This window comes from Diadema antillarum, unplaced genomic scaffold, assembly GCF_040938485.1.
Source record: "Diadema antillarum isolate AM-2024a unplaced genomic scaffold, OU_Dant_1.0 seq00000481_RagTag, whole genome shotgun sequence".
Classification (NCBI taxonomy): Eukaryota; Metazoa; Echinodermata; class Echinoidea; order Diadematoida; family Diadematidae; genus Diadema; species Diadema antillarum.
This window is the reverse complement of record NW_027271445.1, coordinates 2,570,860-2,597,914: the sequence shown is the minus strand read 5'-3', so window position 1 is coordinate 2,597,914 and position 27,055 is coordinate 2,570,860. Positions and strand designations below refer to the sequence as shown.

Sequence of the window (27,055 nt, the reverse complement as noted above, 5' to 3'; positions counted from 1 at the left end):
CTTTGGTGCACTTTAAAAATTTCGATGTTACATTAAACCCATGGCTGTAAAATCTAACAAATGGTTATGTGGATCAGGTGAAGAAAGTACGTTTTGATCGTGTTGAAAAGTTTTTACTTAACACTTGCTACTGGTGTTAGCTTGACACTGAATAGCTGGTGATATTTTTGACATTGCGATGGCGTTTATTCAACAGTTGCACTATATGGTGTTGTTTTAATACCCCTGATGTTGATGTTGAAAGTATAATGTCAGCCAAGTGTCAATTGAAACAACTCCAACTGGTGTTACAGTGGTGTCAAATTTGTTCACATCTTTTCTTTTTTTTTTCAAAGATCGAGTACTATTTTATCATTGGAGCATTCTTGTTCGCCTTGTTGATGTACAAAATCAACAGAAAGAACAATAACAAAATACATGTCGACAACAACAATATTACGTATATATACATAATGAAGTGACACCCGGTGATGTTAATTTAACAACAAAAATGCGAGCCGAGAATTTAACACCAGCTCGATGTCTCATCTTTAACACCCGACTCTTTGCTGGGTGTGAATTTGGAGTTCACAACTCAACGCTGTGACAAGCTATTCAGAGTACACCACAGTATTATGAGTACACTGCCTACCAGGGAAAGGTCACTGACTTTTGACCTTTATCCTTAGCGGACTTCACCCATATAACACATGACTATTATGTCCTGGTCTGCATTTCGAGGTGCTGCTCAAAGGTATGAGGAGTTATCGGAAGTGCAACATTATTTTTTTTTTGACAACAACGAAAACGACGATGGAATTAAATATCGACGTCTCACTTCCGCTACTCAGAGGCGAGGCAGTAAACATTTTCATTGTACAAGATGGTACAGAGTTTAGCAAAATAGTTTAGCTTGTGTAATTAACCTGCGCTTGTTTATACTTTTGTGTTGTGTTTTTCACAAGATAAACATACACTTTGGCAAAAATTCACAAACTCTGAAATTGTATGTACAGGTAATGTACATATATGTGAATGACTATTCAATTGGCAAGACTAAAGTATAAAATCTTTATGTTCTCACACCAATACAAGACTAAAATCTCTACTTAAATTGTATCCTACTTGTCTGCTTCCGGTATACTAACGAACACGATCTTTGTCACGTATTAGTTACAACTCTGCACGTAAGGTTCAAAATATAGTACCACTTATAGTAATATAGTACCATAATTTGATATAATATACAAGAAAATGCTACATGTATAAGTTTATGTCAATAACTGTTCAATTGCCAAGACTAGGATAGAAATCACACACATTATCACTTTGTCATTTACACCAAAACGAATACAAGGCAAAAATCTCCACTTATGTTGTATCCTACTTGTCTGCTTCCGGTATAATAACAAACACGATCTTTGTCACGTATTAGTTTTAGCTTTGCATATAATATTACAGATAGTATCACTACTTCCTCTGGCCATGCAAGTTCATAGAAAGTTCCTGTTTCAGAGGAACTGTTGAATCTGTATAACAGAGTCTGATAATAAAACACCTTCTGTGATACCCATTACGTTGCTCATGGCTTTGTCGTATTTTGTTTTTGTTTGCTGTAGTGTTATATTTCGAATTTTTCTATGCCAAAATTCCCCAGTTAAGTGACGTCACGAAATACAATGAAACCTCGTTGAAGCAAGGTTCTTTCCACCAGAATTTACTGTGTTAATTTCACATCTTGCTATGCTATTATTGCACTTTCAAATGTGACCCTGCATCAAGAAGGCAGAACAAAAAACAACAATGATTAAAAGAGTGTGCTGTAATCATGCAGACTGCTACTTGTGTTGGACAAAATTTACTTTGCAGCAAATGATGTTTCACAAGGAGTATTATTATCTTTACATAGTTGTAAGGTGTCTGCTACAATGAAATACAACTACAAGGTTTATTTCAATACTGTTAATAATATTAAAAATAGTAAAACTGTTACAATCTAATTCAGCTTCAAATGTGATCAAACTCTAAATTATGCAAATGTTAAGTGAGACCTTGATATGAGTCATGCATATATTTTCATTTCAAGTAATACAAATGTGCCAAGGTATTTTTGCTTCCTTGATGTATATCGCAAAACATATTGAATCATATACAGTAGTTATACCATGCCATCTCTTGAAATACTACTTTTGAAGGTCATTTCTCTCAAACATTTTTCTCTGATTTGTCGGCAGCCATATCGATAAATCGGTAACACTACATTACTGTCCAACTGAAAAGGCATGTTACAAAATTATACAATTCACTCCTGTTATAAGAAACACCAATATTTTGTAAACAATAAAGTAAAGATTCCAAAATCGACAACTGTATATTTGTTCACACACCATAATTGTTTGGTTATTTAAGAAAAAAAAAACTAGATATATATAAAACAATATAACAAAAGGACCCTGGTAAACCACTTGTGACGAGAGCTACATTATAGCGGGAGTTCCCTGTACAGGTTGTGATCTATTTTGCCAATGAAGCATTGATATATAACCGGCTGCATGTCTTTCCTGTTACTTTCCGTGTGGCAGAGATAGGGCCTACTCTTTGGTGTGTTGGAAAACTTATGTTGCAATTATCCATTATGAGGAGAAATGTTATGTATGGTAAAAGAACTATTTTCCACCTTCATGCATTTGTGTCTGCATTTAAATCTCGTTAGTATTAGCCATGTAGTGCAGAATTATGCGCTATTTAAGAGTTTGGTACTAATTCGTTTCATTCTAAAATAATGAGGGTTTCAGTCGGGCGCACGGCACGAGACCGACACCCACGAGTCATACAGGCACAAGTCACACAGCTTACCAGTCATACAACTCACGAGTCACACAGCTCACAAGTCATGCAGCCCATGAGTCCGACACTAAGTCAACAAGGCCCACGAGACCGACACAAATACGCGCCGTGTTGTATGAAATATGTCGAACCCGTGGTCTTGTAGCTCATGGCTGAAACTGCTGTTAAGTTTCCGTAAACATGACACTGAGTTGGATGGCTTAGGGTTTTCAACATCCTGATTTTGTGCAAATGGTAATGAATATCTAGAACTTGTAACTTTACTCGAAATTGATAACAGCTTTTTTTTTCAGTTCCTTATCAATGACTGTTTACGGTTTATATAAATTTTGCTTGCGACTGTTTGCGTGTGCTTTGGGAGATTATTGATAGATTGTTGATGTCCAATAACAATCTAATTTACTCTCAACTATGCTTTTTTTCTTTTGTTATTCGGAGATGGTATACTTAATCTATTATACAAATATAAGTCATGGGAGGGAAATTAAAGATCATACCCCTAAACACCTGTGTCATATCTGGCACGTGCATTACCCTCCAGAGTAGTAAAAACGCCTAGTGTAATATATATATTATATTAGTCTAATAATTTTTTTTATTTCTGTCATGTTGTATTTCAATCACATAAGTTGCCCCTCTCTCCTTATGTAGATGCGACGGACATGACAGATTAATATTTTTTTTGTTTATTCCTCAACATAGACTTTGTAATTTTTGATACTTTAATAATCTGTATTGTATACACATGTATCTATACACAACACACACAAATATAAAGATATGTTTCAACATTCTTTATATTAATAAACAATTTAATACGTATCTCCCATGAGTCTTTCGTCTAGAATACGAAGACACACGTCATAGAAAAAAAATGTAACAGCTTGTGTCACAAAATGATGTTACAGAATGAGTTATCTGAACTTACATGCTGTATATGGGTAGAAAATACGAAGACATAATCATAAATTCATCATAAAAATCATAAAACTAGAAATTTCACTTTGGCGACTGGTATGCCTCCGCCATAATGGATGGTTCTCCTAATAGGTCTAGATAGTACATGTGAACAATTTGTGATTACATTTTCACAAAATTGGCAAAATATTAAAGTGACAAGTTTGTCACAAATGTGTTGAATGTTCACTTTCCTTCACCTTGATTTAACTGGATGAATAGGAGAGCAAGTATTTGGGGATTTAAGGACTTGACTTTGACCCGTTCATACACATTTATGCATCAAGTAATTTCCAAGGTATGGAGAAAAGGTGCAGTTTCTGTATTGAATATGTAGTAAATTGTTACCATTTTCATTTGGCGTTCGAACCTAAAATTCATAAGATAATCACTGCCAGGCAGAACATGCATAAATATGTAGTACGTTTCAAGATAACTTGAGCCACTTCCAAGATATGTTGGAAACTCTAGAACAGCACTTTCACTTGATCTTTGACCTTTTGACCTCTGAGGCAAAAATAAAAGAAAAAGAAAAAAAAATCCGGAGAATTTCTAGATTATAAAAGCATATACCATGGATAAAAAAAAAATAATAATCCTGCTGGCATTGCATAAACATGAGGGAAATGGAAAATTTTGAAGTGTTGCACCTGACCTTTGACCCCTGATGTTTGACCCCCATGAACCCTACATTCTCTAGACAATCACTGTCAGTGAGAACATACTCTGTTCCATGAAGATACCTTGAACAATTACCAAGGTACAGAGAAAAAAAAAAGAAGTTTTAATATATTTACTTAACCTTTTGACCTTTGACCTTTGACCTCACGACCCAAACTTTCACAAAAGAATCCTAATTGGGTAATGCATTTATACATTAAGTTTCACGAAAATATCTTCAGGCATTGTGTTGATATGGTGGAAATAGTGACATGTTATGTATTTGACCTTGACCTTTTGACCTTTGACCTTCAGCATGTGCACCCAAAAGTTGATAGGCACAATTTCACCCCCTGATACACATACATGCCAAGTTTCATTAGGATACCTCAACAGGTTTTGATAGTTACCTTGTCCACAAAATTCATTACGGACGGACGCAAGGACGGACGAACGGAAGGACTGAAGGACGGACAACCCGAAAACATAAGGCCTCCGGCACCACTTCGTAGCGGAGGCATAAATATTGGGTATGGATTGTCTTTAATTTGTTTGCCTCTATTCCTCTGTATGGAGGGAGGCATATTGAAGAAAATTTGTACTACATTAATTATCTTCATCACCTCTGTTTATTGATTTTAGGAATATATTGCTTAAAAAATAAAAATCGCATACATGAACAACTTTACCAGTAACCTCAACAATCTCTTACATTTCATTCCAAAGCCAATATTTTCTAGTTTGTTGTGCAAAATCTATTCAATATTTCTGTTCTCTCCGGCTCCCTCTTACTATCATACTGTTCGTCCCAGCCTTCCATCTATTTTCCAATCTTCGTCTGCTTCCTTCTTAGCTGTCTGCCTTCCCCACTCTATCTCTCTTTCTATTCTCTTTCTTCTCTCTGCTACACTCCCTTCCTCTTTATCTCGGCTCACTTCGCTATTACCCAATCTTCCTATTTTCTGACTTCATTTTTATTCATTCAAACATTGTTCCTCGCTTTTACACACCGTATTTCTTCCTTATTATCTAATAATAAAAAAGTGAAAACACGTAATACATGTAATTATAATGATTACATATTATTTATTGTCCTGTTAATAATATATGTATTTTTGTAAATAAATAAACCTATGCGTGTGTATATCAATTACTAAGTCATCTTTAATGGAGAAAATGAACAGTGTATAGATAACGGAACTCTCTTTTGTTAACAGTCCTTTCAAACACAACATAAACATGATATTAAACCTCAAACTTCTTTTCATGTTTTCTTTGTTATATGACCACAAACCGGTACCATCTTCTATAATTACTTGAACAGCAAGATCAACATGAACAAAAACAACCAACCAAACAAACAAACAATTAACAAGCAAACAAAACGAATACAAAATAAGTGAGCAGTGACATTTAACTTGTTTTGATCGGGTTGATTTCCTTTGCTACTACTCAGATGACAGGACTGTGCAGGGTCATGATTATGAGTCGAAAAAGAAGAAAAAATGTGTTTATGTCGGCTACAAACAACTTGTGTGATATCGTGGTGTGGCCTGCTTTGTGCAAAAAAAAAAAAAGGGCTACAACCATGAAGTGTTCATTCAGGTGTCAGCAATTCAACAATATTTCCAAGTTAAACATTGAGAAACGCCATTACCACTGTACAGCCATGTATTACAAAGGAAGTGAGGCCTACTTGTATATGACTTGTCGCCAGAGTACTGTGGCAGTTAATGACTGTAATAATTGTTATGTAAGTTTCTTTCAACAGGTCACTGAGTCGGATAGGGTGGGTTTTCACTGTCCAGACAATATTCAAGATATTAGAAGTGGATACATTGTATTTATAACCTGGAATCATACGTTTTATACTCAGAATTTAATGAAACCAAAACCCAAAGAGAAATGTGGATTGAGTGAAAGCAGCAAACAAGCGGTCTGGCAACCCCTTCCCCAACCAGATATTTTGTAAGTTTTCATATTTTGATTATGTACACCCATAGGACATTCATATAGGCCAAGTTTGTTCATGGGCTCCGTGGACACCCACCGGAGGGCCTTTGGACACCCGCCGGAGGGCTCTTTTGGCGGGTCCCTGGGGGCCAAACCCGCCCTCAAAGACGAGGATGACTGGCATTTTTGCAATGAGAAGGGTGGCCCCATCAACTCTGTGGGGTCAAACCTTTTGGGCTTGGTGGGGTAAATTGACCATCAGCGAGCTCTTAGACTAACAGACACCTCCATTTGCACTCAAACCTCTTCCCACGACCATTCGGTTTCAATTCTTACAACGACACCGAAACTGATCCCCCATTTATGATATTTAATGATCACAGTTTGAATGACTCCGAAAAAAGTTATTACACAACTGCGATGCACTGATTAAACACAAAACATTTCAGTCATTTCTTTTTATTTTTATCTAATAGGTGAGTACAGCCACGTTTCAACTTGCTTAAATGTCTTATATTTATCAAAAATATTTCTATGACATGATTTATTATAATATATGTGTATATTTTTCTAGAGACAGGCTTTAATAATATAAGGCTGTGCCTTATATTCGTTGTCTCCTAACACTATCCAATCATTTTGATTTGTTATACTTCTTATGAATGTTGTTGTAATGATAATGCTTTTGTGTAGTCTAATTGATTGTAATGCTGAATGTTTTCTGTAATATATGTTCATTTGTTTTTAAGGAAGTGTTGAATAAACCTGAAAAGTATTTGTTTAGTCTTTTTCACATCAATGGCAGATGTTTGAATACGAATTTCGATTCTATAATAAAATCTTTAATCTTTACACAATTTTGAATTTAGCATAATTGGCATATCGGAAGTTTGGCTTGATATAAATTCGGCACCAATATTTTAGACCATTACTAAATGTATCGTTCCGATCGTTACTTGGGTAAGGGAGATAGGATTGCTTTCTTCATTAAAAATAGCATCGATATGAAAGTCAATGGTACGCTGAGGGTTCTAAACGCCCACACCGTGTCGTGCGTATCACCACGAAGATTCGTTTGCTGTATGTTTTGTATGGAAGTATTCACATTCCAGCTATGCACCAGTAGACTACTTTACACATAACCTGTTTATTTCCCCGCCAGCTAAGCTGGAAGTGACGTATACTCGACTACAGCATGAGAATATTAGGCCCAAGGTATCATATTTGTATTTCAAGTTTGCTGCTGGTATAGGAGTTATTGTGCTGATCTATATTATCTGAACATCAGTAAATGTGTACGTCATACTACAATGCTGACTACCATCAGGTACATAACGTACTTCGCCTGGGTAGAATTCATTGAAAACTATAAACTATAGAAAGTGGTTCCATAACATTTTGCCATACGACAATAATTGCTGACATGAAATATATGCACGTTAATCCAAATATGATTTTATATTAAAAAAACCTACACTAATCCTCACATTAAAATTTACCTAAAACGCTCTCACAGCCCTTTCACGTGTTCCAGTAATCCCCATCGCAGCCTTTGGAGAAAATAAGACCGGATATACTTTGTCTCAGGAGCAAAAGTGGAATGTAACTTGGAAAGTACACGAAAACTAATCTGGCCATAAGATTTGCGCCTGCATGGGAACAAAATCGACGTATTTCTACTGTCTTTGAAAGAAAGACATTATTGACGATACCATTCACTGGGGTGAAAGTTCAAATGCGAGTTTCTTCAATTCGTCTCCCGCTTCAACTACTGGTCTGTACATTAACAAACATGTCTGAAAAGGGTAACCAGTGGGAATAGAGCCTTTTTTCCTACATGTTTGTTAATTAACAGATCAACAGTTGCGAATAAAAGCCCCAGTCCATAATGGATCCTCAATCTACGCGATGATCCGGGGAGTTCGGGGACAGTTTCGCCCTGCATGGAGCGTCAACGAGCGTTGATGACCAGTCACATAGACATGCCGGATCACTCCGGGGTGATCCGGGAAGGGATTCTTGTTCATTTCCTGATTCCTGTCATCCTTGGGCATCTAGGAGGCGAACACAAAAACTGTTGAAGGTCATAAACATATGGCGTCATCCGGCGGGGATTGCCGTGTTGGTCCGTGTAAGTGTCGTTTAGATGCCATGTAGATTCTGGGTAGATGATGTATAGATGTCGTGTAGATGCCGTGCTGTTTCGGCCTTATCAGTTTAGCTGCCGTGTTGATACTGTGTGTAAAGTCATCAACGCTCGACGACGCTCCATCCAGGACAAAACTATCCCGGAACTACCCCGATCATCGCGCTTATCGCTGAGGACTTTAAATGTGACTATACGTCAGTAAATCGCATCTGAACCTTCACCCATCTGAATGATGCTTATCTTTCCTTCATGTTTTTTATTTTTTTTTTAATTTTTTAGTATGCCTTATCCGCCTCATGCCCCACTCACATATAAACACGGATGCTCAAGGATATACACGGTGATCCGGGGAGATCCGGTGAGATCTGGGATAGTTTATACCTCGATGGAGTGTCGACGAGCGTTAGTATGACTGTGTACACGGTATCAACACGGCAGCTACACGAATAAGGCCGGAAGAGCGCGGCATTGACACGGACAAACACCAAGGTGTCAACACGGATCTCTCCTCGGATCACCCCGGATCAGATCCGGGTTTTCCGGGGTGATCCGGGCTGTCTCTGTGACTTTTGCATTAGACTACTCAACATAACAATGCAGGAATTTCGGAGCTTCGGTATTTGATCCATATCCATCGTGTCACTGCCGGCAACCAGGGACAGCCTGGTGGTAATGTCACTGCCCGGAGAACAGTAGGTGACAGTTTCGAGTCCCACTGATTCCTAATTTTCTGACGTGTTTGTTCATAGCAATTTTCCAACGTGTTTGTTAATCAGCAGTTGCGATCTTAGCAAATGTCATTTTGAGAAGGGGACAAATTGAAAAAAAAATTCGCATTGGTAATATCTTTATTTTGTTCTTTCATTCTCGTGAAATGCAAGACCTTCTCGTCTATGTCTGTTTTCCCCTTGAGTTCATGAATTTTACAGAAATCACCTTTTTTGTCAAATGAATCTCAAAATTTCATCGCATATTGAAAAGTTTCTAACATAAAAGAGAATTTAGTATGGGAGAAAACGACGATTGGTATGGCTTGGGTTAATCTGTCTGTTTGTTTGTTTTTTGACGTTGTTTTGGAGATTATGACAATGCCAGCTCTAAGATCGAGCAAGCTCAAAGTAACCCATTATGTTCCAATCTATTTTTGTTTAAGATGCCGTCCATTTCTTATAAATAATCTCCCCCTTCAGACGTGTCAGGAAACAACAAAGTAGACGAATGAAAGTGTTCACCAAAAGATACCATCGCAAAGTTTGCAAATGATAATGACACTGGAGATGACAAGAAAAAAAAAGTTACTATAGCTTACGAGGTTTAGGAGTATTGTATTACTTGTGAGAACAAAAGTATAAACAAGCAAACAGACAAACACAAACATACAAGGCTCCTTAATTCATGTCATCAACTGTATTTTGTTGTTGTTGTTGAAATCTTCAAGAGGTTCTCCCAGGACTAATTCTATAAAGAACCATTTCTAAAAGCTGTCCATAACGTTCTTAGCAATATCATACTAGGTGACAAATTAGAGCCATTTTGATTCTGTTTCAGTGACATCTTGTAGGTCTGAACATTAGGTCTACTTCCTTAAAAAGTTTAGGTTCAATATTTTGCATAATTAGGTGTGTGTTACAGTTAGTGTTGTAGGTAACGTTAGTTTGATTTGCTGTCAGATAAAACATAGCTATGTTACTGATCTATTTAGGTATTTGAATCCATGAAAAAAGGTGTAGATAGTGTCATTCATAAGATTTCCTTTGTAAGTCTTTGCATCTGCACCATTTTATAATCCTAGATATAATGGCGCTGAAATACTAAACAAGCCCGTTCACAATTACATAGCTCATTTTCCATGCACTTTGGTACAAATGATCTTTCTTTGTTTTTCTCACAGTTTGTTTATAGGCACTTCATTTGTTTTGAAAGCGTCAAAATGCATAAGCTTGTCCGACGTAACAATAATTTGGAATTCATGTTCACACAAAAAATGAGCTTGCGTTGAGATCAGGTGATCAGAATACTCCAGAGTTTGACAATTCAGCAGGCATAAATTTCATTGTTTTGTATTGGATGCCATAACAGCCTATTTCCTAGTGGCTGTCATGTTGATGTGCTGGCAAGCACCAATTGGACATGGAGCACATGAATAACAATCGCATCATAGATGGTAATCTCCGTGAATTTGCAAACCCAAATGCCTGTTAGTACATAAATAATGACCTTTTTTCTGCTCATGCGCAAAGTGTTTTTACAAACTGGTCTTTCGAAGACTCCACGCAATCCAATTGTACAGAAAGTACTCCTGAATATTCATATTGGAGGTCTGCCTTTGGATTTGTGAGAATAATGTGTGTATTGTACAATGATACTCATGGAAGATACGAGTAAACAGTTACGTCTCCTACGAACAGAACTGTGCCAAACGAAAGCTGTATGAGACATCATGCTGGAAATGCAAAGCCATCAGACATAATAAGCAAGCGATCCGCTGAGTCGGGGAGTTCACTGAGCGTCAACTGAACGTCACATAAACTTCCACGCATTCATTTAACAAAGCAATTTCGTCTGTCTCGGAAAGACACGCTGCTTTGGGTATGTTTGACTGTAACCATTTTCCCCCCCAAAAAAATGTGATAACTGGGATTCCTTCGCAGTCTATCGGAGCATAACAGTTTCACGTGCATTTAGCTCATTTCTCTGACAAAATATTTCTCTCTTTGACTACCTAACATGGATAGAAGATACGACCTCACTCTCCTGTTAACATTGGCTGTTACTCTTTTCTGCAGCCAAATTGGACACGGTAAGACAGCTTCATTTTCTTGATTCTGCACTCAGTTTAACGTTGTCGATTCCAAGCCGAGTAATAAAAACAAAGCTTCTTCAAATCGACAGTCAACCAAATACCTACCAAATTTCGAAAATGTCTGTCACTGCGTATGAAGGAAGTCTGTTTGCTGCTTAATATTATTCCATTTTTGTATTTTACAGAATTTGAATATTGGTCTGATTCAGTCCGCAATCGCATGATTTGAACTGAAATGAGGCAAACCAGACTAGTGTTTCTCGTAATTATTCTGTTTTGTACAATTTTATGCAAAAAAAAAAATGTATGTTGAATAACAAATATATTACCTTTGATGCTTAGATATCCTAAATCACCTCTAGATATTAGCCCACAATAACTTATTCAAATTTTGTTTGAAGAAATACGGCGACACAAAAAATATCTGGATAGTTCATGATGTAGTAATTTGATTGCTATACTAATGACCACCAAGCTTAAAATCAACAGAAAAAAAAATATACTTGAAAAAATTAATCTTATAAATTCCCCGTATAACTGAGGATAGTTAGCCCTAAGCTTTAAGGTTTTATATAACTTGCTAAAAATTTGACCTCCCTACATGTATTTCTCTCTGTAATAGAAACAAAAAACGAATACAACGAATATTGAAAAGAGAATTAGTAAATTAAGCTTTAGAGAAAAAGGAGGAAAGCGAATTTAAAGATTGTTTTGAGATCAATTACATGCTGAGAATCATGCGTACCAATGCCCATAAGTATGTATTCTAATTGTGGCTTCTGTGTGACTCATGACCGTATTGGTAGTTTGCGTGCGATTTCCCACACAGGGTATTGACGGCATATACAGTTATGCAATATCATACTTATAATAAACATAGGCCAGGTTAGATACCGCCTGCTTAAATCAATTGTTATTGTTCACAGCATAACTCATCAACGAATTAAATTCTGGAGTATATGTGTGCTTTGTTCGTCTTTTTAAATTCCAGTTGTAATTCCTGCGTGGTACTCCTGTGAGGTAGTGCACTGTGGTACATTGTATTATCTTGTGATAGTTCTTTGCTATAGTATACCAAGGGAAACACAAACAAACAAACACACGCAAGGATAACTTGCAGTATTTTTCTGTGGTACACTTGATTGCATTTTGTGCAGTTTGGCCTTATGTTATTGCTGTGTGGTATTAAGTATTGGCATGTGCTACTGCTGTATTATATTATGTGGTTTTGCTGTGTGGAACTCCTGTGCAGTACTGCTGTTTGGCATTGTCCTGTGGTAGTCCTGTGGAATGGGCGACAGAATACCACAAGAATATCCTGTGGTATTTTCCGGCTGTACTTTCTGTTGTATTTTCTCTGGTTTTGTTGTTTAGTACTTTTGTTTACTATTGCAGTGTGGTACTGCTATGCGATGCTATGTGATTTTGCTGTGTGGTGATCCTGTGTGGTACTGCAGTGTGGTATCGTCCTGTGATATTATTATGTCCCGTTGAAATTGTGAATAAATGTCTTACCCGGCAATATTATTATCATAATTTTAATGACGTACCCAATTTCCATTCACTTGTGGGTCTGTGTATAATGCGAAAAATCGGCAACACTACATTTCAACATGCTAAAACTTGTGACACGTTCTGTGGTATTTTTTTTTTTTTTGACAAGCTATGGTAAATGACGAGTGTGACCTTTGGGTGAGAAACCACAAAACCTAGAATTTCACACTATGCAATTTGGCGGACACATGGTATTGCAAAATACTACAATATGTGACACAATCAGATTCTTGTGTGGCAAGCTGGAGTAACTGTGATCATTATGTGATTTTCGTTGGATAAATACATAGGCTAGAATTCCACACCGTGACAACGCGACTGTGGGCACACAAGTTTCACCTATTATAGTGTGTGGCACACTAACTGTGGTCATTATTATGGTAAGCTCTGGTAACTGTGATTTCTATGTTAGTCTGGTAGGAATGGGGGTTCCCCATGCACCCCCCCAAACACATTTTTTTAACTTACTTTTTTGTAACCCTTAGGGTGTCTAGTTAATGAATTTTTTTGTTCCCAAGAAAAAATCGTGTCCCATGGGGGTCATTGGCGGCCATCATGGCAGCCATCTTGGATTTTCAGGGAAAATCATTATTTTCGATAACTTTTGAACTACACAGCATAAAATTAGAAATAAAGCATTTCTTCAGGGTAAACTTGACACGAGGAATCGATTGCAATGGCTATTTACATGATTAAAGCAAGTTTGAAACAAGAAAAGCCTAAAAGCATGCAAATTTCGGTGTCATTTTCACCGAAAAATACCCAAATAGTTTAACTTTTCAATTACACAACATACAGGGAAAAACAAAACAGTACTCCAGAGTAAATACGGCATGAGGAATCGTTTGAGATAGTCATTTACATGATTAAATCAAGTTACATACAAGAAAAGTCCAAAAATGCGAGGAAAACCAGTGTCGTTTACTCTAGAAATATTCCCAAGTAGTCCATATACATGTACATGAAAATCTCATACCACCAAAGAGTGACTAACCACTTTTTCTTAACAGTCTGGTAGAAATGGGGGAGGGGTCCCATGCACCCTCCTTTTTCTATCTCTTAGGGTGTCTATTTGATGATTTTTTTTCGTTTCAAGTAAAAATCGTGTCACATGGGAGTTATTGGCGGCCATCTTGAATTTCCAAGGAAAATCATTAATTTCTATAACTTTTGAAATTTCCAACATACAAGGAATGATAAAACATTTCTTCAGGGTAAATGTGACATGAGGAATCGAGCGAGATGGTTATTTTCCTGATTAAAAAACGTCTCATACAAGAAAAGTCCAAAATACGAAAAAATCTATATCGGTTACACCGATCGCTACCTCACAAAGTGACTAACAACTTTGTCTTTTGATCATTGCCCAAATAGGCCTTTTTTTTTTTGTGTCAAAAACATTAAATAAAATCTGAAGAGAAAATTAATTTCAAGCATTGTTATCCCCTCACTTGGTGAAATCGAATAAGAATTTATGCACTATGGTAATTCATATGCAACTACCCTTAAAAGGAGGTGACACGTAATAATGATGTTGATCACAACACGTGAAAGCGACTAATGGACAAAGATAAAACTTGAACTGTAATTTAACATTCTTTGTGCGCGTTCAATTTCGTTTCATTGTGTATTACCTGTGTATATTGATTGGAAGTGAAAATAAAAAAGCATACATGTGAACATGCATGCATGTGTGAAGTGAAGTGAACGTAGGAGGCCATTATTTTGAAAGATTCATGACACATGGTAGCGTTTAATTACATGTGTTAAAACATCAACGGCATATAAGTAGACCTCTTCAACTGTCTTGACATAATTATAGGTTTTTTCTCTGTTTCATCCATTTTCAATGTATATCAGTCAATCGATCATATAATTTCTTGTATTACGTGTGGGGGGAATGTATCCTACAAACCGAGCTTTTTAGCATTCCTGCCCATTTTCAACATTTTCGTATACTTACAATTTTTCTGTAAACTTATCCTTTATTTTGTATTATGGTGGAATTTATGTACTGTATTCAATTTCTGTAATATATTTATATGTTTTTGTTGGAAATGAAAAATAAATGAATGAAATGAATGAATGAATGCATGAAATGAAAACGAGTTTGAGTTGGGATTTTTTCAAGGAAACAATCACTGTGCCAAAATCTTGAGCCGATTTCAAAAATTTAGATGCCAAAATATTTTTAGTTTATACTCAGGTTAAAAAAAGCAATTCATTCAAATGTATTTGTTGAAAGCTTATTGTCCGAAAACAAAGAGAAAATTTTCATTTGACAGCCGAAAATCTACCCTGTGAATAGGGACTGTAAATCAATGTGGATTGCTGCTACTTCAATTTAGAAATATTTGCATATGAATCGCTTTTGTGCTTACATCCTGTATACATTCAAGTTCACATTGATTGGAATTAATTTTCTTTCGAATTCGGTGAAAAGTTGTCTGATACAAGACACAATATTCAAGCTACTTTCAAAAGACAAAATGATATTTTAAATGGGTTAGTCAAATACCGATTAGTGATTGGCTGAACACAGTCACGTGATGGAGGTACATTCGTTATGGTCGCCCATGGGCGAACATTCTTGTAATGTTCTTCCATGGAAAAACATTTTCACGTAACAAATGACAGAATTAAGGCCTAGGACCACACCACACTTATAACCTCCCTCAATAGCATTTCAAACCCTTCGGATGGAATATTGGGTATGTTCCCTCCGCCGCCAGTCATCATCTATATATTTTAACATCTGTGACATGTGTATATGCTTTCCATGAAGTACGGAATTAACGTATATTGAAAAAATACAGAAACACAATATGACTTCACTTTCCTAAAAGTATTCTGAATTCTCATCCTGTGTATCTGTACAAACCACAGAAGCGGTTATGCGATATATCAGCTTTTAATTTCACACTTCTTTAATTTCTAGTCATCATCAAAACGATCATTGTAATCAATGTCTGGCTCCTCTTCTTCATCCTCCTTCATCTCCTCAGTAATTTTCTGAAGCAAGTCAATGAGGGAGGTCGGAAAGAAAGGGCCACTTGACCACACTGGCTCCATCATAACAAAGGTTATCTTCTGCTATCCTTGCCCAGGTTCAAAGTGGTCATAGGGCATTAGAAGATTGGTTGGTCAGATCTCTTTAGGATGGCAAGGCAAAGGGTCACACATTTAATGTGTGGGATAAAGTTGTCTCTGCAAGGTGGGAGCATGAAGAAATCCCCATTGGAGTTTGTCGTCATTTGTTCGCCCTCCCCCATCATTTACTTTGGATGATGCTGCTGTAAATAGCCTTCTCCAGCTCTTATGGTCATACCAAGGAGGTTTATATGAGAGAAACCATACCTCCTTGGTCATACATTAGGCATGTGAATGCTCCAATGTCTTCTGTCACCTCTTATTGGCTCTACAGACCACCCATCACCAAGATTTGAGTGGGGGATAAAAACATTGGCACATTTGAAAGTCATGTTCTAAGATTTCAGCAGTGTTCATTATAATGTAATATTGAACAATTTACCACATTTCAGTAAAATATTGCAGAAATCATAATATGCTGTGTGTTACATGGGGTGGCTTTGTAGATTCGTTAGGGGTCCGACTTTGCCCCTACTCTTGAAGGCACTTGTTACATCTTCCCCTGTAAACACATGTAGTCCAAGTATATTGTGGTACAGTAGCCAGCTCCCTTTGATTCTGTATGCCAGTTCAACGACATTCACAATCTGGCAATGCTCGACAGTCCATTTATCAAGAAAGATAGTGAGGGTGACGGAGTAAGCATGGTGCAAGAAGATCAAGAAAATGCCTGTGTCTGGTTTCCTTACCACAGCTGCTTTGCACCCAAGCTTAATAGTGGAATACTCGAGGTAGGGCGCTACCCTGGTGTCTTTCTCCTGGTTAGACAGCAGCTCATGGACAGAGCTTTTTGTCCCCTGTGATGATTGGATGAACAAAAAGAATGTCACAGGAATCACTTAAGCTTCAGAGAATGTGATTTCTGTTATACATTCCTTTTGTTTACACAGTGTCATGTTCCAGGAGACAACGGTGCAATATCCATGAGTGACTGTCTAATGCAGTATAAGGAGACGGACACCAGGGTCGTGCTCTACCTCAAGTGCGCTGCTAAGCTTGGATACAAGGTAGCTTTGGCGAAGAATTCAGACACACATTTTCTTGATCCCCTTGGTCCATGCTTAATCCATTCTACAATGTAGTATCTTTCTTAATAAACGGACGGTCACGTATTGCCAGGTTGTGAATGTCAATTAACTTGCATATAGAATAAAAGGGAGCTCATTACTGTACCAAAATACTTGGACTGTACAATAGTATAAATGTTTTCACCGGGGAAGATGTAAGAATTAAAGTGCCTTCATGGGTTGGGAAAAGTTGGACTCCTAAAGAATCTACAAAGCCACCCACATAGCATTCAGGTGAGAGTTGTTTGATATGATGATTTCAGAAGTATTTTACTGAAATCTAATAAGTTGCTCAGTATTATATCATATTAAAGACTACTGAAATCTTAGAATACGACTTTACAATATGCCAAGTTGAGTGTTTTTTCCTCACAAATCTTGGTGAAGGGTGGTCTGTGGAGCCAGAGGTGACAGATGACATTGAAGCATTCACATGCCTAAAATGTATAGCAAGGCCCGGGAGAAGTCTATTATAATGGCGTTCGCAGCATCATGCTGAAACAGATGGTGGAACAGGGCGAGCAACTGATGACCAAATCCAAGGTGGATTTCTCCTTGCTCCCACCTGGCAGAGGCAACCTTATTTCACACTTTCAATGTGTGAACGACGGGTACCACCTTGCCATCTTCAAGCGATCTGACTAGCCAATCTTCTGGTGCGCTACCTCGTTCATCCTGGACAAAGGTGGCAGAAGACAGCCTTCGGTATCATGGATCCGGTGTGGCCAAGTGGCCCTATCCTTCCCCTTCCCTCATTGACTTGCTTCAGAAAGTTACTGCGTAGACAGAGGAGGATGAAGAGGAGGAGCCAGATATTGATTACAATGATCGTATTGATGATGACTGGAAATTACAGAAGTGTAAATCCAGAAGCTAACATATCGCTTACCGCATCTGTGGTTTGTATGATTGCACAGGATGAGAATTCAGAATACTTTAGACAAAGTAAAGTCATATTGTCTTACTTTTTTCGATATGCGTTAATTCCATACTTGATATGTATGAAAAACCAAAACGGCAAATATATATACATATATATATATATATAATATTTATATAATATATATATATATATATATATATATATATATATATATTTATATAATATATATATATATATATATATTATACATATAGAGTGGATTTCTGACTGTCAAGTAAAATTCATATTTTTTTTTCAGACAGGAAGGCTTTAAACAAATACGTTTGAATGAACCATTTTTAACTTAATCTTAAATAAGTTTTAATGATAACAATCTGGCACCTAAATTGGTGAAACCGACAGAGCATTTTGACACAGTGATTTCCTTTATAAAAATACCCTTACTCAAACTCTTCAAATACAAAATTAGATAAAAATAAAAGATGCACACAAAAAGTGTTCCATTATATTTTAGGTTTGAATTTTGTTGATTAGTCACTTTCACATGTTGTGATCAAAATTTGTATGTTCACCTCTTTTGATCTGCTATTTTAGGGGTATCTGCATATGAATTGCCATCGTGCTTACATTTTTCATTTGATTTCAACAAGTGAGGCGTCAAAATGCTTAGAGTTGCATGTTGCATCTTTTTTTTTTTATATACAAAACACCATATTTGAGCTATGATCTAAAGACAAAGTGCTAAGTCATTTTTTTGAGGTAGTCTGTCATGTATCCATACGGATTTGGGGTATTCTACAGTGTAATGACACCAAATTTTTCGTATTTTGGCCTTTCTTGTATCAAACTTGCTTTAATCATATAAATAACCATCTCAGTCGATTTCTCATGACACAGTTACCCTGAAGAAATGTTATATTTATCTCTGTATGTTGTAAAGTTCAAAAGTTACAGAATTTACTGACTTTCCTCTCAAATCAAAAATGGCCGCCAATGACCCCCCCCCCCCCCATGTTTACTTGGAAACAAAAAAAAAAATCAAATAGACACCCTGAGGGGTGCATGGGGATCCCCCATTCCTACAAGACTATTAAGACTTTAGTGGTTAGTCAATCATATGAGGTATATAATTGTCATGTATGTATATGGATTATTTGGGCAATTTCCAGAGTAAACGACATTGTTTTTTTTTTTCGCATTTTTGGATTTTTCATGTATCATACTCGTTTTAATCATGTGAATAACCATCTCAATCGATTCCTCATGCCAAATTTACCCTGGAGATATTATTTATATGTCCTTGTATGTTGGAAAGTTCAAAAGTTATAGAAATTAATGCTATTCCTCGCAAATCCAAGATGGCTGCCAATGACCCCCATGTGACATGATTTTTACTTGTAAACAAAACAAAAAAAAATCAAATAGACACCCTAAGGGATACAAAAAGGAGGGTGCATGGGACGTCCCCCGTTCCTGCCAGACTGTTAAGAAAAAGTAGTTAGTTTACTCTTAGGAGGTATGAGATTGTCATGTTTATGTATATGTCCTACTTGGGAATATTTCTAGAGTAAACGACACTGGTTTTCCTCGCATTTTTGGACTTTTCTTGTATGTAACCTGATTTAATCATGTAAATAACTCAAACGATTCCTCGTGCCGTATTAACTCTGGAGTACTGTTTTATTTGTCCCTGTATGTTGTGTAATTGAACAGTTAAACTATTTGGGTATTTTTCGGCGAAAATGACACCGAAATTTGCATATTTTTAGGCTTTTCTTGTTTCAAACTTGCTTTAATCATGTAAATAACCATTGCAATCGATTCCTCGTGTCACATTTACCCTGAAGAAATGCTTTATTTCTAATTTTATGCTGTGTAGTTCAAAAGTTATCGAAAATAATGATTTTCCCTGAAAATCCAAGATGGCTGCCAAGATGGCCGCCAATGACCCCCATGGGACACGATTTTTTCTTGGGAACAAAAAAATTCATTAACTAGACACCCTAAGGGTTACAAAAAAGTAAGTTAAAAAAATGTGTTCGGGGGGTGCATGGGGACCCCCCATTCCTACCAGACTATGTGGTAAGTCACATAATTTTGAATACAAAATGTGCTCTTACGTGAACACATCTTTCCCACAGACTGCAATATGTAGCCCATTATGAATATTATGTGTAGTGGTAAAGTTATACTACTATTGGACTAGGGCCTAGAAGGAGACAAAGCACATAGTCCATCGTTTCACACTGTGACATCTCAGTGGAGACGCTATTTCCATGGACTGCAATAATGTGACACAATGTGCCTATTATGCAATTACTGCAAGTCACTATGGATAATAAGTATGTGGTTAATCACACAGTCTGAAAATTCATACCATGACAACTTTATGAGCACAACATGTCCACATACTGCAGCATAATAATTATGACACAATGCGAAAATTATGTGGTAAGCTGTGTAACCGCGTATGACTATGTGAGTTGTATGCGATGATCCAAATAGTTTGAAATTTAACACTGTGGCAACACTGTTAACACAATATATGTGACCGTGCGCCACAAAACGAACATAAAGTCGCACACACTGATTTTGCGTGAGGACTGAAAATAAGTGAAATGGGTCAACATAGCCGATCTTGACTTTTTCATATTTTCTGAAAGAGCAGATTTTCTTTTACTTTATGCTTAAATTTGGTATCATAAAACGGATGGGAAAATGTGTCTTTTTTTTAGCAGTTTATCTCGAACATTTTGGTAGAATAGTGTGATTAGGTGTGTCTTTAGTGTCCCTTTTTCGAAAATATAGTGCTACTGCTTTGAAAGTTGGCATTAATTATGGACAGAATGTGTTAATCAAGTATGCTTAATTTCAGTTTAATCTGATAATCCCTTCATTGTAGTAACTATGGTGGTGTACTTCCTTTTTTTTTTTTGTCCCATTCATCGCACAGCCAGCACGGTTTGGTAAAGATTAAGCGCTTGAATAGACACTGTACTTCAGAGCCTCTTTTCTCAGTTCACACTTTTCCTGAGTTAGTGCATTCTTTCCAATATTTAGATAAGATAAGAGAGTCCGTTTGATTTGAGTTATACATCATTTTAAAGCTTAAAGGTAGGGAATCCCATTTGCATGCCTTAAATGAAGAGTTGTATAAATACAGTGGTATGTTGAAGAGAGTATCATTTTAGAAACTCCCATAAAGTATTGAAAGTAGAAGGTAACATTTAGTTCAATTTTTTTTTGACCGTTAGATTTTGAATGGAATTTTTCTCGGGGCTTACCGTAAATTTCAGTACATTACTAGGCTACCTTTGCAGACCAATGCACTGCATATGTGTCCATCATGTATATTTTGTGAAGAAAGTTAATCAACACTTACAAACATTTCTATGTACATTCTTGCCACACACTATATATGTTATTACATCAGGTCTTGTAGTTTTAGATTAACTTTGTGTTTATAGATAACAAATACAGAAGACTGCAACAAAAAGGCTTAAGTGTGGCTGACATACAGAACTACTGAGTAGTTGAGTTTTGTGCATTATTCAAATTGTAGATAACCGTTGACTTCCAAATTTCTAAGCAGTGGCCTAAGTAAGTCCCCTGAGGTTCATAATTAATGTTTTGCTGCATTTTGGGAGGTCTGTAAAAGGCTTCCCCTACCTTTAAGGTATGCTCTTTCAGAATAAGGTCTTAACTAAAAAGTCATGTCTGGCGACTTTTTGTTTGTTTTGTGGTGCAGAGTCACATATTCACACATTTTACATATAGTTAGCTGTGTGAGCACAGTGTGTAATACCACACTGTGTTTGTTGCTTATGGGCAGATGAAAGTCAAAAGTAAAAACAACGCCGTAATACGTAATACGTACAGCTACAGGTACGTAACACAGCAGCGAGCACACGTAATGTTGCGGTACCCGGACGCGCCTTGTCGCGTCGGGCCTGTGAATGAACCAGCGCAGCGCCAGCACTGTGACTTGTTGGCACTATGCGCGTGAAATCGAGTGGCAGTGTAATAGTACCTGCGGAGTCGAGGTGCATTATTATACAGATAATGAATGTTTTCGAGTGTAACGGACAAAACATTTCATGAGGCGAAAGATGAAATGATCTATACAACGAGGCGCGTGTTTTTCATTCACTTTTTAATTCTTTGATAATGAGAATAATAATGATAAAGATAACACGACTCATTAGGGTTGTAGATCAGTCATCTTTTTTTCCGACTCTTTATAATAGTGCATTTATGGACATAAAGTCGGGTTTCTTATGTAATTTCGCCAGATTTTTTTTTTTGAAGAGTATCAAAATTATACATTTTTCGAAAGGTTATTGCACAAGCAATCAGTAAAACAATACTTTCATAAGCACCGATATATATATATATATATATATATATATATATATATATATATATAGTGTGAGTCGTGTGTCTTCAGCTAATGATGAACCCCTGGGTCGTCGCATCAAAGGGCAGAAAGCCCGAAAGCAAGAGTAAAATCACTTGCGAGGATTAAGCAACGTCTACCGCCTCCTTACTCTCGTTCATATATATATAAATAAATATATATATATATATATATATATATATATATATATGGCCGCCATCTCAGATTTTTCCAGAATGGCGGCCATAAACATGTTTTCTTTATAATATATCGGCTTCTAAATACGACTCTGCACCTCACAACAAACAAAAAGTCGCCAGACATGAATCTTTAGCTAAGACCATATTCTGAAAGAGCAGACTTTAAGCTTTAAAATGATGTATAACTCAAATCAAATGGACTCTCCTAACCTATCTAAATATTGGAAAGAAAGCACAAACTCAGGAAAAGTGTGAACTCAGAAAAGAGACTCTGAAGTACAGTGTCTATTCAAGCGCTTAATCTTTACCAAACCGTGCCGACTCTGTGATGAATGGGACAAAAAACAGGAAGTAAACCACCAGAGTAACAACAATGAAGGGATTATCAGATTAAACTGAAATTAAACACATAATTAACACATTCTGCCCATAATTAATGCCAACTTTCAAAGCAGTAGCACTATCCTTTCAATAGTTATTAGAGTTGAAAGTGAAGAGTGTGGACAAGGTTTTCAGAAATGAAAAAGGGAACTCTACCAAAAACGTTCGAGATAAACTGCTAAACACACACACACACACACACACACACACACACACACACACTTTCCTGCCCATTTTTTGATACCAAATTTTAGCATAATGTAAAATAGGACCCGCTCTTTCAAAAATATGAAAAAAAAGTCAAGTTCGGCTAGGTTGACCCATTTCACTTATTTTCAGTCCTCAGGCAAAATCAATGAGTGCGACTTTATGTTCGTTTTGAGGTGCACGGTCACAAATGACCCAAGAATTTAATTTTTACAGCAAAACTACCATTTTTAGGGCCAAGAAATGCAATGGTAGCAAAATGGATAAACTAAATTTATCAATAACCTCACATAACTGACATTTTAAATTTTATCAATTGTTTTACAAGCGACCAGACATGCACATTGCAATAAGAATGTCCATGGCAGTGGAACCAATATGCTCATCAAAAGAGAAATGGATTTAATCTCTTAAGCATCTAAGAAGAATTCCAATTAAAAAAGAAGGTCAAGTTAAACTGTGAACTTGCCTGACTGACATACCCTATTTCATCGTCTGTATTAAGTAATCAGTATTAATCTTCCCTTACCTTAAATTGGTCCAGGTGTTTAAGGTTGTGCTAAAACTGCCCCTCCCCCCCCCCCCCCATTTTTTTTTGGCCTCAGTGATATGATCACGACGAAATTTGGCATGCATCACACCAGTAATCTACACTAATGTGTATTAAGATTTTTTTAAATGATAAATCTCTAGTCTTTGATCATCAATTAATTATGCAAATTGAGCCAAAGACCATAGTTTAGTCTAATTAGATAATTGGGAGTCTACTTTTGATTTGTATATTTGTTGTAGCAAATTCAACAATTGTACATCTTAAAAATCTAAAAGTCATTTGAATTCTTATGTTTTTATTTTTCTTTTGATTTTCTTATGTATTTTATATTTGTTTTTGACTTTTGTCTTGTTTTCTCTTTTTAATTGCAAATTGACACTGACTACTTTTCTAAAATGATCAGCATAAAATAAATGATGAAAGTGATTAATTGTATCGGGTTTTATGAGTTGTGTCTAACCGAAGAACTAGCACAATCCTCCTGACAGGAATTGGCTTAATCTCTGAGACAGCCAACTTTCTTTTATCTCATCTCAACCATAGTCATCGTCAGTTTCATGTTTGGTCTGAAAACCCTCATCATTTCCACACCCACTGCTGCCTCGGCACAGAAGGAGAATGGTTTGAAAATCTTTGCTGTATGTTCAACAATAAACTGAAATGTTCTGTTTCATAAACTGTTCTAAAAGTACCCAGACTTAAATGTCCACCTTGGTAGATAGTGTCCATTGCAAATCAATATACCCCTGATGACAAATATGAGTTTATTCTTTGAAGCAACAACGTTTTACACTATCATAATCTCCATTTTCGCCACCATTCAGTCCATACATTAATTGCGCTTAGAGTGTTCTCATCATGGCGACCCTCAATGCCGCACCAACAAAGGAATTCAGGGGAAACAAATAATAAGCTAGATTCAACCATAAACTCACCTGAATTGCGTTTTCTTATTCATTGATAATTACACAAATCATACGTAAATATTCTACGAAGAAGAAAACATGCTCCTCCTGATAGAAATGGGTTAAATCTTAGAGGAAGCCTTTTTATTTATATAAAAAAGAAAAACCAATGGTAAAATCTGACAGCCATATTGCAGAGGATTAAACTGAGGATCGTGCACAGCATTGCTGGTGGGTCCTCTCACTCTGGCTTGGGTATGGACTCCTAGAATATGATGGCTCACAGCTCTAATAGACCGGGGGCACAGAACATTTATTCAGCTGAAAAGGGTCACACTTTTTGATGGTTTCATCATAATTTGATACTGAAATTATACTTTTTCTCAATACCTTGAAAATTACTCAATGCATAAACTTATAAAAGGGTCAAAAGTCAAGTAAAAATCATCAGTTCCCCAAATACCTGCACTCTGACGTTTTAATCATTCATCCAATTGAAGCTAGTTCCAGGAAAGTGAACATTCAGCACATTTGTGGCAAACCTGTCATTTTAATATTTTGCCAATTGTGTCAAACGGTCATCACACATTGTCAAGACATTGTACTACAGACCTACTAGGAGAACCATGCATTACGGCGGAGGCATGTCAGTCGCCGTAGCAACATTTCTAGCTTTTTATACTAAGCTGTCAACAGTTATCAATGTTATGATTTCTTGAAAAGAAATGGTAATGTCTATGTATGTTTTAGGCTTCATTATATATATACATGTATGTATGTATATATATATATATATATATATATATATATATATATATATTACATTGTTTGTTTATTTTATATTACATATATTACATTGTTTATTGATATAATAAAGAATGCTGAACAAAAATATATGTATTTTTTTTCTACATGGTAGAATGTTTTGTGATACAACTAACCTGCACATATAAATCGAATGTGATATCTCTTCCAACGGTAAACGATACCTTTAGTGTGTTGCGTCAGAGTCAAATCTTGTTTGCAGAAACCGATAAGTCCATTTTTGAAGATTTTGAAGTACGATCTCTGTCATAAAGTACAAAATAATACCTTTTAAATGATATATTGGTCCCTACATATAAAGGTATATTTTTAAAGTTATGGTCAAAAGAAGCAATTTTTTTTTATTATTCTCTTTATTTTTCTTGAACCTTAATCGCAAATATCTCCATTTGGCAAATATGGACTTATCGGTTTTTGCAAACAAAACTCTTCATATTTTGATATATTTTGTAGAATGTCTTGTATTGCTGTCTATCATATATATTGTCCTTGTTTAAACCATATTGAGGGTTTATTTATTTATCTATTTTTTTTTTGGGGGGGGGGGGTGGAGCTCATTTTAGTGTTTGGGTAAGGCCCAATCTTTGATTTAAAAAAAGAAATGCTTCTGTATCAAAGATATGCTTTTGTACTTGTATGTTACTCTGCTGTTGTAGAAACGTTAATGATGATGGCATATGTGTAATAATATCTGATCCGGACATGTCGTTGAAAGCCTTTCTGATCCGAGCACCCCCCCCCCCGAAAAATCCGACATGGCGGCAATTTCTCAAAGTTGCTTTTAAATGTGTTGTGCGAAATTACTTTTCAGTATGTTGTTCAAATAGGTCCCATGACATTTGCTCCTGCGACAATTACTCCCATGATATATCTGCATGCCAAGCCAAACGTAAATTCAACCCATAAACATAACCCTAACCCTAATCCGAATTCTCACATCAAACTAAACCTAAAACCCTATCACAACCCTAACCCTAACCCTAAGTCCTTAGAGAAAATAAGACCGGAGCAATTGTCGCAGGAGCAAATGTCGTGTCACCGTTCAAATAACACTGTCCAAAATGATTATTCATGCTGTATATTCACATTTCTGAGGGGCCCACATTCTACAAGACTTGTCTTTTTAGTGGGTCCCTCCATTTTTCAAATTATCCACAATGTTTACTTACGTCAAATCACTCGAGTTTTATGATAATCTGTAATGGTTATAAGGTGCTACAATTATTGTATTCTTTTCATCCTACATAGTTTTGAGCACCTGATTTTCTGTTACCAAACAAGAAGAAGTGATGTTATTATGTTCTTGTCGAAAAATGAAATAAAACATTGAATTGAATTGAATTGAATTGAATTGAATTTACAAATAAGCATGCTGAAAGTGTATTCACTGTGAATAGATTTTTCTTACATCGTTTTAGGCTGATTTCATGTGGGTTATAGTGCCAACATTGAATTGAACTAATGCCATTGGTAGATGCTTTCACATTTTAGATATCAGGATCACTCGAGAGTGGAAATGTTCATTTTCATTCCTCTTAGAGTGATCTCAGGGATCACTCAAAGAGTGACGAGTGATCCCTAAGGTC

General features: G+C 36.4%; 2 protein-coding genes across 2 annotated transcripts in view; both read left to right on the top strand.

Moving 5' to 3' along the window:
* LOC139733523 (uncharacterized) overlaps nucleotides 1–27,055 on the top strand; it is a 666,293-nt gene that overhangs the window by 239,284 nt on the left and 399,954 nt on the right. The window lies entirely within an intron of this gene.
* LOC139733543 (uncharacterized) overlaps nucleotides 11,274–27,055 on the top strand; it is a 63,203-nt gene continuing 47,421 nt past the window's right edge. Inside the window, exon 1 of the mRNA XM_071644350.1 lies at nucleotides 11,274–11,345. The gene's annotated coding sequence lies outside the window, so the exon portion shown is untranslated. The remainder of the gene's footprint in view (nucleotides 11,346–27,055) is intronic.